Source organism: Phyllostomus discolor, chromosome 2, assembly GCF_004126475.2.
Source record: "Phyllostomus discolor isolate MPI-MPIP mPhyDis1 chromosome 2, mPhyDis1.pri.v3, whole genome shotgun sequence".
In the NCBI taxonomy this organism is placed as follows: domain Eukaryota; kingdom Metazoa; phylum Chordata; class Mammalia; order Chiroptera; family Phyllostomidae; genus Phyllostomus; species Phyllostomus discolor.
This window is the reverse complement of record NC_040904.2, coordinates 188,906,409-188,920,729: the sequence shown is the minus strand read 5'-3', so window position 1 is coordinate 188,920,729 and position 14,321 is coordinate 188,906,409. Positions and strand designations below refer to the sequence as shown.

The window sequence follows — 14,321 nt, the reverse complement described above, 5'->3', positions numbered from 1 at the left end:
AATTTTGATGTGGTTGTGGGAGGAGGTGAGTACTGTGTTTACCTACTCTACCATCTTGACCTGAAGTCAAGTGTTTGAATTTTCTTTGAATAAATATATAGAATAGGAATTACTGGATAATAAGGTAGTTCTCCTTTTAGTTTTTTGAGGAACCTCCATAGTATTTACTAGAGTGGTTACACTAGTTTACATTCCTACCAACTGTGTCTGAAGGTTCCCTTTTCTCCATATCTTTGTCACCACTTGTTATTTTTTGTCTTTTTGATAATAGCCACTTTAGTAGGTATAAAATGATATCTTATTGTGGTTTTGATGTGCATTTCCCTGATGATTAATAATCAGTACACTTTTTCATGTATTGTTGGCCATCTGTATATTTTCTTTGGTGAAAATATCTATTAATATCCTCTGCCCACTTTAAAATTTGTTTGCTGTTTTTTTTGCTTTGGGTTGTATGAGTTCTTAATATATTTTGGGTATTAACCCCTTATCAGGTATATAATTTGCAAATATCTTCTCCCCTCCTGTAGGATGCCTTTTCATTTTGTTGAGTTTCCTTTTTTGTGTAAGACATTGTAGTTTGAAGTATCCACACTTGTTGATTTTTATTATTATTTTTTTCACTGTTCACAATCTCCCATCACCCAAACCCCCACTCCAAGAATATAAGCTCCAACAAAGCTGTGGTGTCTTCCTTTGGGATTTTGCTGATTCTGGCAAAGTTGGAGTGGGCCCTGGGAATTGCATCCCCTGGACACTTGAGCCTGGTGTCCCCCCTTTTCCATGGTCAGGCTCTGCCAATTAATCTGCTTGCCCACAGACACAGAAGGAGAAATCTTTGAGCAAGCCTATGACTGTTTCCCAAGGTGAAGGTCTTGAGGGCACTGTCTTTATGGGCTCGCTTCGTTTCAGGAGCCTCCTGGCAACAGCAGTGTGGGCTGACTGGGGAGGGAGCTGGGGCCATAGTCCCTCTGCAGGGTGGCAGGGTGCCTCTGGCCTAGGCAAGGGGCCACCCATGCAGGGGGCCCTCCTGAGTCAGATGGGGCTGGCTTTTCCCACAGAACAAGATGTAGGTCTTCAATGGGGAGATAACAGGTCTTAGATTGGAGGTGGGGGCTTGGGCAGCACTAGCGGTATTGCTAGGGAAAGCTGTTTCCCAAAAGCACAGTTGATAATAAAAGCCAGATGAGTTCTGGGGATGGCCTTCTGATGGGCTAGCTTCCCACATGAACTGGTCTCCAGGTCTGTCTCAAAATCCATGATGTTGGGGCTGACCCTCTAGTACCTAGGGCCTTCTGATGAGGCTATTGCTAATGACACGTTGCCTGATCTAGCATTGTCAGGAGGAGCAGTTTTGGGCAGCCTCTTCCAGGATTTCCCAATTGTTTATTTTTGCCTTTGTTTTTAGTGTCAAATCCAAAACAACAACAAAAAACTATTGTTAAGACTGATGTAAAGAATCCTACCACTTATGTTTTCTTTTAGAAGTTTCACAGTTCTAGTCTTATTTTCAAGTCTTTAATCCATTTTGCATTAGTTTTTGTGTATGATGTAAGATAGTGGTTCAGTTTCATTCCTTTGCACATGGCTGTCTAGATTTCCCAGTATCATTTGTTGAAGAGACTGTTCTTTCCACATTGTATATTCTTCACTCCTTTGTAATAATAAATTGACCATATATGTGTGGATTTATTTCTGGGCTCTCTAAACTGTTTCATGATCTATGTGTCTGTTTTTATGCCAATATCATACTGCTTTGATAACTATAGCTTTGCAATATAGTTTGAAATCAGGGAGTGTGATGCTTCCAGCTTTGTTTTTTCTCAATCTTATTTCGGCTCTTCATGGTTCTTTGTTGTTCCATACAAATTTAAGGAATGTTTGGTCTATTTCTTTGAAAAATGCCTTTGAGTTTTGATAGGGATTGAATTAAGTTTATAGATAGTTTCGTGTAGCATAGATATTTTAACAATATTAATTCTTCTAATCCATAAGCATAAGTTCTTTTTCCATTTATTTGTGTTTTCTTCAGTTTTTCATTATTGTTTTAAAATTTTCAGTCAACGGATCTTTCACTTCCTTGGTTAAATTTATTTTTAGTATTTTATACTTTTCAATGTCATTTTCTCAATTGAGAAAATCAATTGAGTAAATGAGATTTTTTCCATTTTTCTTTCCGATAGTTTGTTATTAATGTATAGAAATGCCAGTTTTTTAATATATTGATTTTATATCCTGTGACTTTACTAAATTGATTTATTAATTTGAACACTTTTTTTCTGTAAAGTCTTTAGGGTTTTCTATATATAACATCAGGTCAAATAGTGACAATTTTACTTCTGCCTTTCTGAGTTGGATACCTTTTATTTCTTTTTATTGACTAAGTGCTACAGCTAAGGCTTATAATACTATGTAAAATAAAAGTATCGAGTATAGACATCCTTGTTTTGTTCTTGAACTTAGAGGAGAAGCTTTCAGCTTTTCACCCGTCATGTTAGCTGTAGGTTTGTCATGTGTGGCCTTCATTTTGTTGTGGTAAGTTCCCTCTACTCATTCTTTTCACACTTTATCATAAATGAATGCTAAATTTTGTTAAAAGCTTTTTCTGCATCTATTGAGATGATCATTGCATTTTATCCTTCATTTTGCTAATGTGGCATATTACATGAATTGATTTGCAGATGTACCACCATCATTCCATCCCTGAAATAAATTCCACTTCATAATGGTGTGTGATACATTTTCTGTGTTGTTAAACACACTTTGCTAATATTTTGTTGAATATTTTAGCATCTATATTCATTCAGGATATTGGCCTGTAATTTTCTTATCTTGCTGTGTCCTTGTCTGGTTTTGTTATCAGGTTAATTAATACTGGCCTCATAAATGAGTTTGGAAGTGTTCCCTCCTCTTGTATTTTTTCCAAAAATTTTAAGAAAAATTGGCATTAATTCATATTGAAATGTTTGGTAGAATTCATTGGTGAAGCTATCTGGTTCTGGACTTTTGTTTTGGGGAGATTTTGATTACTAATTCAATCTTGTTACTAGTAATTGGTGTGTTTAGATTTTTTATTTCTTCATTCTTTTACTTTTGGTAGGTTGTATATTTCTAGGCATTTATCCATTTCTTCTAGGTTGGGCAATTTTTTTTGCCATATAATTGTAGACAGTAGTGGCTTATGATCCTTTGTTATTCAGATGTTATTTAACATCTCCTCTTTCATTATTTTTTTTTTAAGATTTTATTTATTTTATTTTTAGAGAGGGAAGGGAGGGAGATACAGAGAAAGAGAGAGAGAGAAACATCAATGTGCGGTTGCTGGGGGTTCTGGCCTGCAACCCAGGAATGTACCTTGGCTGGGAATCGAACCTGGGACACTTTGGTTCCCAGCCCGCGCTCAATCCACTGAGCTACGCCAGCCAGGGCTCCTCTTTCATTATTGATTTTATTTATTTTAGTCATCTCTCTTTTTTCTTGGTCAGTCTTGCTAAATGTGTATCAACTTTTATTTACTTTTTAGAAAACCTCTTCATTTCATTGTTCTTTTCTATTGCTTTTTTGGCCTCTATTTCATTTATTTCCACTGTGATATTTGTTATTGCCTTCCTCCTGTTAACTTTGGGCTTCGTTTGTTTATCTTTTCTAGTTCCTTGAAGTGTAAACTTAGGTTGTTGGATGCTTTTCTTGTTTCTTCATGCAGGCATTTATCACTATAAATTTCCCTCTTCGAACTGCTTTTGTTGTATCCCATGAGTTTGGCATGTTGTATTTCTATTTTCATTTGCCTCCAGGCATTTTTTAATTTCTCTTTTGATTTCTTCTTTGACCTACTTGTTCAGGAATATTCTTATTAAAATGAAATAATTTATAAGTCTAGAATTTAATTGCTAATTTTCAAAATGAGTATCATGTTTCTTTTATGTTGCACAAATATCTTTAAGTATGGTATATAAATATAAGAGTAATATGTATGATTTACTATTGCAAAATATTTTCCAAAAATTATGTACAAATGTTGGGAGTACTACAATAAGTTCTGAGTGTCCACAGAAACACACACTGGTCCATGCAAACAAGGAAGAAAATGAAGGCTTGACACTACTGGCAAATAACTTTGTTACATAAAAATCAATTGAATCTGTACTAGTAAAGAAGAAGAAGCTGAAAAGTTTATTTATTTTTCTTAAATGAGTTATTTTGCTGTTCAAAATTTACATACTCTAAAGCTGAGTGCGTGTCTCAACCCAGTGACCTTCACAGCATTCTAAGAGCTGCCTTTGGATGACACAGAGGAAGAAATATGGAGAAATACTCTCATAAAGCTTGGAATATTATGATAACAGATGTTTAAGGTCACAGTTCCTATTATGGTCATTACTGAAGGTCAAATTATGAGTGACAAAGGCATATGTATGCCTTTTAAATATGTATGTTTATGTACAGGGCCCCTTAAAATATGGGGATGAGAACAGAGGCCTCTCTTGCCCAGGTGTAATCTCAGCACTGGTTCTATCCTTTTTTAATGAATGCCAGTTAAGTATCTTCTAATGACTCATTTCATCTAGTTAGGTCACTTACATACCTTGAAACATGGTTTAGATATCCCTTCCATTATGTGATGATTTCTTGTATTAGTTTTCTATTTCCAATTAACAAATTACCACAACTTTAAACAACATACATTTATTATTTTAGTTTCTTTGTATCAGGAGTTTGGGTCTGTCTTAGATGGATCCTCTGCTCATAGACTTATAATGTTATAATCAAGGTGTTATTTGGGTTGCATTTTCATGTGAGAACTTTTTTGGTTAAACTGCTTCCAAGCCCATTTTATGGGTTGGTAGAATTCATTTCATTATGGCTATACAACTGATGGTCCTACCTTTTAAAAATTCTCATTCAAGGCCATTTTTTAATTTCTTTTAGAGAGGGAGGGAGGGAGATGGGGGGGAGAGAGAGACAGAGACAGAGACAGGCAGACAGAAAGACATCGATGTGAGAGAAACATCAATTGGGTTGCCTTTTCATATATGCCCTGACTGGGGATCAAACCTGCAACCTGGGTATGTACCCTGACTTGGAATCAAACCTGTGACCTTTCAGTTTATGGGATGACACTCCAACCAACTGAGCCAAACTGGCCAGAGTAGTCCTCCTACCTTTTTTGCTGGTTGTTGATTGAAGTCCACCCTCAGGTCCTAGAGGCTACCCAAAGATCCTGTAAGACACTTGTAATAAATTTCCGATTCCTGGGACTTCCAGCCAAGATGGAGGCATAGGTGGATGCACTGTACCTCCACACACAACCAGGATTGGAACAACAACAATTTAGAGGCAGAATAACACCCAGAACTGACAGAAAATTTATCTGAATGGAAGTTGGACAGCCAAGAAGTTGAAATAGACCTGTTCATCCAGACTGGTAGGAGGGGCAAACACGAGCAGCCAGGCACTGGTCGCAGCTCGGAGAACAGGGAGAATTGGGCACATAGGGCAACCGGGAGCACGTGAGGCATCTGGGGTGCACAACATCGCAGCAGGTGGACCCTGAGTATGCAAGCGGCAGCTGGCGGACCCAGTGAGGCGGCGATTGTGGAGCAGGGCAGAGCGTGCAACCCAGGATCCCAGAGAAGGGACTGGGGTCCCATGAGAGCGGAGCTACCGCCATTGTTCCCTCTCGACCCCACCCTCACATACAACGTCACAATCTAGTGACTGGGGTGCCCAGCCCTGGTGAACACCTAAGGCACCTCCCCTCACCATAACAAAAGCAACCAGACCAAAAAGAGAGAGAGAGAGAGAGAGAGAGAGAGAGAGAGAGAGAGAGAGATGGCTCAAACAGAAGCTCAAATCAGTGCCCCAGAACTCATCCTTTTGAGAGACCAAGAAATAGCTAACCTATCAGATACACAGTTCAAAACACTGGTGATCAGAGAGCTCACAGAATTGGTTGATTTTGGGCATAAATTAGATGAAAAAATGCAGGTTACTATAATAGAGATGAAGGAAAAAGCATGGAGAACCAATAGTGATGGGAAGGAAACTGGGACTCAAAACAATAGAGTGGACCAGAAGGAAGAAAGAAACAACCAAACAGGAAAGGATGGAGAAATGAGAATTCAAAAAAACAAGGAGAAGCTTAGGAACCTCCAGGACATCTTTAAAGGCTCCAACATCCAAATTGTAGGGGTACCAGAAGGGGAAGAGGTAGAGCAACAGATTGAAAACGTATTTGAACAAATAATAAAGGAGAACTTCCCCATTCTGCCAAAGGAAATAGACTTCCAGGAAGTCCAGGAAGCTCAGAGAGTCCCAAAGAAGGTGGACACAAGAAGAAACACACCAAGGCACATCATAATTACATTAGCCAAGGTAAAAACGAAGGAGAGAATCCTAGAAGCAGCAAGAGAGAAGGGGACAGTAACCTACAAAGGAGTTCCCATCAGACTGTCAGCTGATTTCTCAAAAGAGACCTTGCAGGCAAGAAGGGGCTGGAAAGAAGTATTCCAAGTCATGAAAGGCAAGGACCTATATCCCAGATTACTCTATCCAGCAAAGCTTTCATTTAGAATGGAAGGGCAGATAAAGTGCTTCTCAGATAAGGTCAAGTTAAAGGAGTTCATCATCACCAAGCCCTTATTTTATGAAATGTTAAAGGGACTTATCTAAGAAAAGAAGATTTAAAAAAATGTATAGTAAAAGGGCAGCAAACTCACAATTATTAACAAACACACCTAAAGCAAAACCAAAAGAAACTAAGCAAACAAGTAGAACATGAACAGAACCACAGAAATGGAGATCACATGGAGGGTTAGCAACAGGGGAGTGGGAGGAGGAGAGAGGGGGAAAAGGTACAGAGAATAAGTAGCATAGATTGTAGGTAGGAAATAGACAGGGAGGGTAAGAATAGTATGAGAAATGTAGAAGCTAAAGAACTTATAAGTATGACACAGGAATATGAACTAAAGGTGGGGGAGTGGGTGAGAGAGGGTATACAGGGTGGAGGGGAGTGAAGGGGTGAAATGGGACAACTGTAATAGCATAATCAATAAAATATATTTTAAACATTATAAAAAATAAACTCTTTTGTACCTTTTTCTGAAGGAAAAAAAAATTCCTTCCTCCTCCCCCAGCCCCCACCCAGCATGTACGCACAGCATCAAATAAAGGCACTTGGATCAGATCATCTGGTTCCTCCTGTCTCTATTTCTCACACATTTCTAACAAATTCCCTATCAGAATTGCTAGCAAAAATCTTGAGCTCAGAAAACAATGTGCTGCCTTGGCTGGTGTGGCTGAGTGGACTGAGCACTGACTTGCTGATGAAAAGATCACTGGTTCAGTTCCCAGTCAGCGGGTCAATGCCTGGGTTTCAGGCCAGGTCCCTGGTTGGAGGCATGTAGAGGCAACTAATCATGTATCTCTCACACATTGATGTTTCTCTGCCTTTCTCCCTCCCTTCCTGTCTCTCTAAAAAATAAATAAATAAAACCTTTTTATAAATAAATACATAAAAAAAGACACTTGTAGTAAATTTCCACAATATGTTCTTCAACGTGATGCTTACGTCTTAGTTCTCCAGCAAGGAGAATCTCTTTCTTCAGGGAAGGCCCAGTTCCTTTTTTAATGGAATTTTTCCAGATTAAGTCAGGTCCACCCCAGATACTCTCTCTCTCTTTTTAAGCTTTTATTTATTTATTTTTAAAGATAGAGGAAGAGAGAGAGAAATAAAGGGAGAGAAACACTGATGTAAGAGACAAACATTGATCAGTTGTCTCTTGTAGGCACACGACTGGAGATCAAACCTGCAACCCAGGCATGTGACTGGCTGGGAACTGAACCAGTGACCTTTTGCTTTGCAGGATGACACTTAACCAACTGAGCCACAGTGGTTAGAGCCAAGATAATCTTGGTTTTGGTTAACTCAAATTGATTTATTTTGGACTTTAATTACATCTGCAAAATTTATTCATCGTTGCCATATTCTATTGGCTAGAAGCAAGTCATGGGCTCGGACCTTACTCAAGGGGAGAGGATTATACAAGGTGTGAATGCAAGGAAATGGAGATCATCTTAGAAATCTGTTTACCATACTTCCTATTCCCACAAATTTTTTTCTTGAGTTTTCCCAACTTTGCCTACTTAACACCTCAGTAAACTTCCCTTCAAATTGGAGGAAAATAATACAAATTATCAGGTTGCTGTTAATTCAGAGTCTCTCTCTTTCTTTTTTAAAGATTTTATTTACTTATTTTCAGAGAAAGCAGGGAGGGAGAGAGAGAAAAGGAGAGAAACACTGGTTGCCTCTTGTTCGCCCCCAAATGGGACCTGGCCCACAACTTAGGCATATGCCCTGACAGGGAATTGAACTGGTAACCTTTCGGTTCACAGGCTGGCACTCTGTCCACTAAGCCATGCCAGCCAGGGCATAATTCATAGTCTTTCTTAATGGTAGTGTAGGATGTGCAGACATAAACTGCTCAAGTTGAGCTGTTTGTACAATTAATTTTCTGTCAAGTACTGCTACTACTATTACTACTACTACTATTATTAGTATGATTACTGTTACCTAACACTCATAGAGATATTATTATATACCCAGCATTGCTTGGAGTATTTTACCAGAATTTAATCTTCATAAAAACTTTACCAGATAGAAGCTATTTTTAATCATCCTCATTTTATATTTCAGGAGCTATTTGAATAGAGAAGTTTAGAACATGCAACAAGAAGTAGGGACAAATTTCAAATTCAGGTAGTAAGTCTTCAGAGCCTATTTCTGTAAGTACTCTATTAGGCTTTCTCTTGTATTATAGAACTTAGAAACTTCGGTTTTCCTTTTCAGCTATTCCTTCTTTGAGTTTATGCTATTTTTCAAAAGTTTTATTTTCCTTGTTCAATTTCTGCTCCGTTGCTACAACCAAAAATCATTTATTTATGTTTATTATTTTAAGTATTTTTGCTTTTTTGGACTATTGCCTGAGAGAAGTTCATCTTGTTTTATTCCAGCATCTTTTTCTAGAAGTATATTGAGACAGTATGTATAAATAAGGCCACAGTGGTGAATAAAATATGGAAATCCTTCAGTACTGATTGGTAAGTAGCTGTCACATACCTGAGTACTACTCCTACCATGGGGTCTGCCTCAGTCCCCAGCTGAAGAACCCCGGGACCACTCCACAGTCCTCCAACTAGAAGATTAATATCTGAAAAAGTAGGGGGTCTTAAAGCCTGTTTCCATTCTAATTGGTCAGTGACTGGTACCACAGGGTTTGATAATTATTTTGAATATCATCTTACCCAGAATTTAAAGCCATATCTTTTTTTACTCTTCAGTGTCTTTGCATTTGTCTTATCTACATTGAATTCTTTGTTTTATACCTATTCTGATAGTACTTTTAGTTCTACATTATGAGTCAGGTCAAATATCACCTCTTCTCTGAAATTTTCCCATATACTACAAGGAAGATTTAGGTTCTCTTTTTTTATATTTAATGTATATCTCCATGATACTAATGATCTCATATTGATTTATCTGTATATATGACTCCCCATTAGAGGCAGTGTCATTTCTTGTGGGCATCTCCAGCACTTAGAAAACTAGATACTGTACTTGTTGAAGGAAACAAGAAATTCATTGGTTAGATCAACCAGTAGGTACAATGGCTGAAGAGACTATAAATGGTTGAGGATATCTGGGGATATTCAAATACAATAAAACTGTCTAGTTGGAGTCTTATGGAGGTAAGTTTAGAATATGAGCAAATCTAAGAAAATTAATCAATTGTTGAGTTATTGCAATTTTATTTTTCCTTTTCCTGTTAGTGTACATAATTAAGAGTGATTAAAGGAGACTGAAGATGGTGGTGAGGTAGGAGGGAGCGGATTCCACTTTCCCTTACACACAGGAGAAAACCTAGCCGATCTATGGAGAAACAGAGCAAACAGCCAACAGTACCCCAGCATATATGAAGATAGGAGACCAAAAATTGTAGAGGACATTGAAAAACCAGATGGTAAGGAGAGTGCTTCAGGACAATAAGGACCCTGGGACCAGCCTGGGGACCAGAGCGGCTGCAGCCCTAGGCCTGGCGCCTGCTGGGTCTGCCGCAGGGTTCTTGGGAGAGAGCTGGGTCAATGGCTTCCTCTGCTACCAAACAAGTCCGGAGCAGCACGAGGAGAGACCTGGTTGCTTCAAGTTGCAGAGAGGGGGAATAAGGACTAAGTGGCAAACACACAGGGACTATGAGCACCCACAGAGTCTGTGGACGCCAGCTGGGGAGAGTTGAGAGTTGGGCCGTGATGGGTCCCCAGTCTGGTTGGAGAACTGGGCTGTGCGAGAGGCCAGGCCTCTGTGTGGAGTGGCAGGCTTGAGCAGGAGGAATTTCTCAAAAAGAAAAAGTGAAAAAAGAGATACTGTGAATTCTCCTGCAGCAGCCACTCCGGCCTCCTCCGCACCCGGCCTGATGGTGCTCCTGAGGTGGTGAGGAAGGCCCTGCACACACTCCTGTAGCCCTGGGAAGAGTGCAGGCTGGAACCTGAGGAACTGGAAGTCACCTGGCTGAGCATGCACACCCACAACTCAGGGAGAGTGTGCTCTGTAGCAGGCCTGGCACCCGCACCCAAAGCCCTGGGGAGAGTATGCACCCAAACCTGTGGAACCTGAGGGACCAGAGGCTGCTAGGAAACTGGGCTGGAGGCTCACCGAGTGAGGATTAGGAAGGAACAAAAGCAAAACTAATCGTCCCTCAGCCTGCTGCAGCCAGGAAGACCAGCAAAACTGGTTTGGCCAGTTTGAAGCCAGCAAGAGGCCGTTGTTGTTGTTGTTGTTGTTGTTGTTTTTAAGTAATTCTTTATTTTTAAAATTTTTATTATCTTTTTATCTTTCAACTCCTTTTTCCTCTCTTTCCTTCTTTCTTGTTTTATTCCCTCTTCCTTTCTTTCCCATTGTATCTCTTCTTCCTTCCTTCTTCTTTTTTTTAATTCCCACAAGTGAGACAAAAAAACCTGGAACTATGAAAAGACCAGGGTTGGACCCAAAGAAGGGTCATCCCAACAGCTGAGACAGTGAGACAGATTTCACTTTTTTACTACAGAGAACCTGCAAGTTATTGCATATTTGTATTATTATTTTTTCATTATTCTTACATCTTTTATTTTATTAGTATTTTTGTATTCCTCTTCTTTTTGTTTAGCCTTCTTTGCTTTGCTGGTTAAATTGTATTGTTTGACTGGTTTCCCTTGTTTTCACTTTTATAGTGTATTGTTAATTTACTGTCTTTCACTTCACTTGTGTTCTATTAGCACACTACTGTAGGTCCTATACTTCCTATTCTTGTTATCCAAATCACATAGATTCTGTCATATGATTGTTGCTCCATTATTATTGTAAATAATAGCTGTTCCATACAATTGTAAATACTACACAGCACCTCTCCCAGATCTTAGCACACTTCACGGTTTCCTGAACTCTATTACTGTTGTGTTTAACTCTCTTCCCTCACATACTACACCTATTTTCTATCCTTTATTCTCACCTTACCTCAGAATCTGACCTCCCACTAGCTCACTGCTTTCTAGATCCAACTCACAACCCTCCCCTTTCCAACAAGAGTCTTTCTTGTCTTCTTTTCACCCTTTCTAAAAAGTGGCTAGTTGGGTGGAATATCACAGTTAACACTATACATAGCCAAAGGACATCCTGTCTCTTCTCTACCGGCTGCTACTGTAAATATCATAGAATACACTCCTGCTGTCTTAAACCATTTTGCCTTCCCCCTCCAACTAATCACAAAAAAGAGTAAGTGGAAGCTGTGAACACCAGGATACCTGCTGGAAGAGGAAACCCGCAAACAAAGGAACCAACAACAGATAACAAAAGAAGAAGATGAAGGAGGAAGTGGAAGCCACACTAAACTCAATCCAGGACCTATCTGGAAATACAACTAAATAGTAGAGAAATTACCCAAAACAAACAACTGAACAAGAGCAAGAGAGAATCCTCAAAACCTTGTACACACAGAAGAATCAGCTTCAACACAACGTGCCCACACCAGCACAACAAAATACAAGAGGTGGTAAACAGAGTGACCTTCAGTTAACCAGCTGGTGGGAAGGACCCACCAAAGACAGACCCAACAATAATCAAAACCCAAAGACAAACATAGATGACAGCCCAAGACCAGTGAGCTTGGAAGATCAAGGAGACAGCACCACTGAATCTCACAGGTATTGTACCACAGAAGTTCACACCATAAACTCAGGGAGTCAGGACAGATAAATTTAAGAAGCTCAGACTAACAAGAAGAGTCTCACAAACAATGGGAAGACAAAGAAACAATCCCCAAATGAAAGGAAAGGAGAAAGCCTCAGAAATAATGTCAAATGAAATAGAGGCAACTCAACTATCAGATATTAAGTTCAAAGAGATGGTTATCAGGAAGCTGAATGAGCTCACAGAGAATTACCAGAAACTACAGGGAAACTACAACGAACTCACTGGAAACTACATCAACATGAAAAAGGAAATAGAAACTATCAACAAGGGCCAAGAGGAAATAAAGAATACAATTTCTGAACTGAAGAACACAGTAGAAGGAGTCAAAAGCAGGCTAGATGAAGCAGAAGATCAGATCACTGCACTGGAGGACAAGGTAGGAAAAAACACCCAGAAAGAGCAAGAAAAGGAAAAGGGGTTCAGAAAGAGTGAAGAGGGATTAAGAGAAATGCAGGACAATATGAAATGTAATAATATCCGTATAATAGAGACACTAGAAGGAGAAGAAAAACAAGAGATAGAAAACCTGCTTGAAAAAGTAATGATGGAAAACTTCCCTAATTTGTTGAGAGAAAAAGTCACACAAATCCAGGAAACATAGAGTCCTAATCAAGAGGAACCCAAACAGGCCCACTTCAAGACACATCATAATTAAAATGGCAAAACTCCAAGACAAAGAGAGAATCTTAAAGGCAGCAAGGGAAAAACAGGAAGTAACATTCAAGGGAGCCCCGATAAGGTTAGTAGCTGACTTCTCAATGGAAACGCTCCAAGCCAGAAGAGAATGGCAAGAAATATTCCTAGTAATGAGAACCACAGGCCTGCAACCAAGGCTACTTTACCCAGCAAGGCTCTCAATCAAGATAGAAGGCCAAATAAGGAGCTTCCCAGACAAAAGAAGTCTAAAAGAACACACTTCCACCAAACCAGCTCTTCAAGAGATGCTAAAGGGACTGCTTTAAGGAAAGGAAGAGAGAGAAAAGGAGAGCAACATAGGTATGAAAATGGCAATGAATAAGTACCTATCAATAATAACCTAACATGTAAATGGATTAAATGCTCCAATCAAAAGACACAGGATAGCTGAATGGATAAGAAAGCATGACCCACACATATGCTGCCTACAAGAGACCCACCTCAGGACAAAAGACCTATACAGGCTGAAAGTGAAGGGCTGGAAACAAATTTTCCAAGCAAATGGACAGGGAAAAAAAAAGCCAGGGTAGCAATACTCATATCAGACAAAATAGACTTCAAAAAAAGGGCCATAAAGAGAGACCCAGAAGGTCACTTCATAATACTCAAGGGAAGAATCCATCCAGAAGACATAAACATTGTAAATACATATGTATCCAGCATAGAAGCACCCAAATACATAAAGAAAATCTTGGAGGACTTCACCTGGCTGGCATAGCTCAGTGGATTGAGCGCGGGCTGGGAACCAAAGTGTCCCAGGTTCGATTCCCAGCCAGGGTACATTCCTGGGTTGCAGGCCACAACCCCCAGCAACCACACATTGATGTTTCTCTCTCCCTTTCTCCCTCCCTTCCCTCCCTAAAAATAAATAAATAAAATCTTAAAAAAAAAAAAGAAAAGAAAATCTTGGAGGACTTCAAGAAAGATATTGACCACAACACAATTATAGTAGGGGATTTCAACACCCCACTATAAAAAATGGACAGATCTTCCAAACAAAATATCAACAAAGATATTGTGGCACTGAACAACACCCTAGATGAAATGGATTTAACTGATATCCTTCATCCCAAAGAAGCTAAATACACATTCTTTTCAAATGTACATGGAACAGTTGCAAAGATAGACCGCATAATAGGACACAAAACAAGCCTCAACAAATTCAAGAAAATTGAAATCATATCAAGCATTTTCTCTGAACACGAGGGGCTGAAACTAGAAACCAACCCCAAGGGAAAAAAACCCCAAACACTCAAAATCATGGAGATTGAATAGCATGCTATTAAACAATGAATGGGTCAAGAATGAAATTAGTGAAGAAATCAAAAAGTTTCTGAAAACAAGT

The 14,321-nt window shown here is 39.2% G+C and overlaps 1 pseudogene; it reads right to left on the bottom strand.

Annotated features, from left to right (window-relative positions):
- Window positions 1–617: 617 nt before the first annotated feature.
- Window positions 618–9,138, bottom strand: LOC114513832 (annotated as a pseudogene).
- Window positions 9,139–14,321: the final 5,183 nt, after the last annotated feature.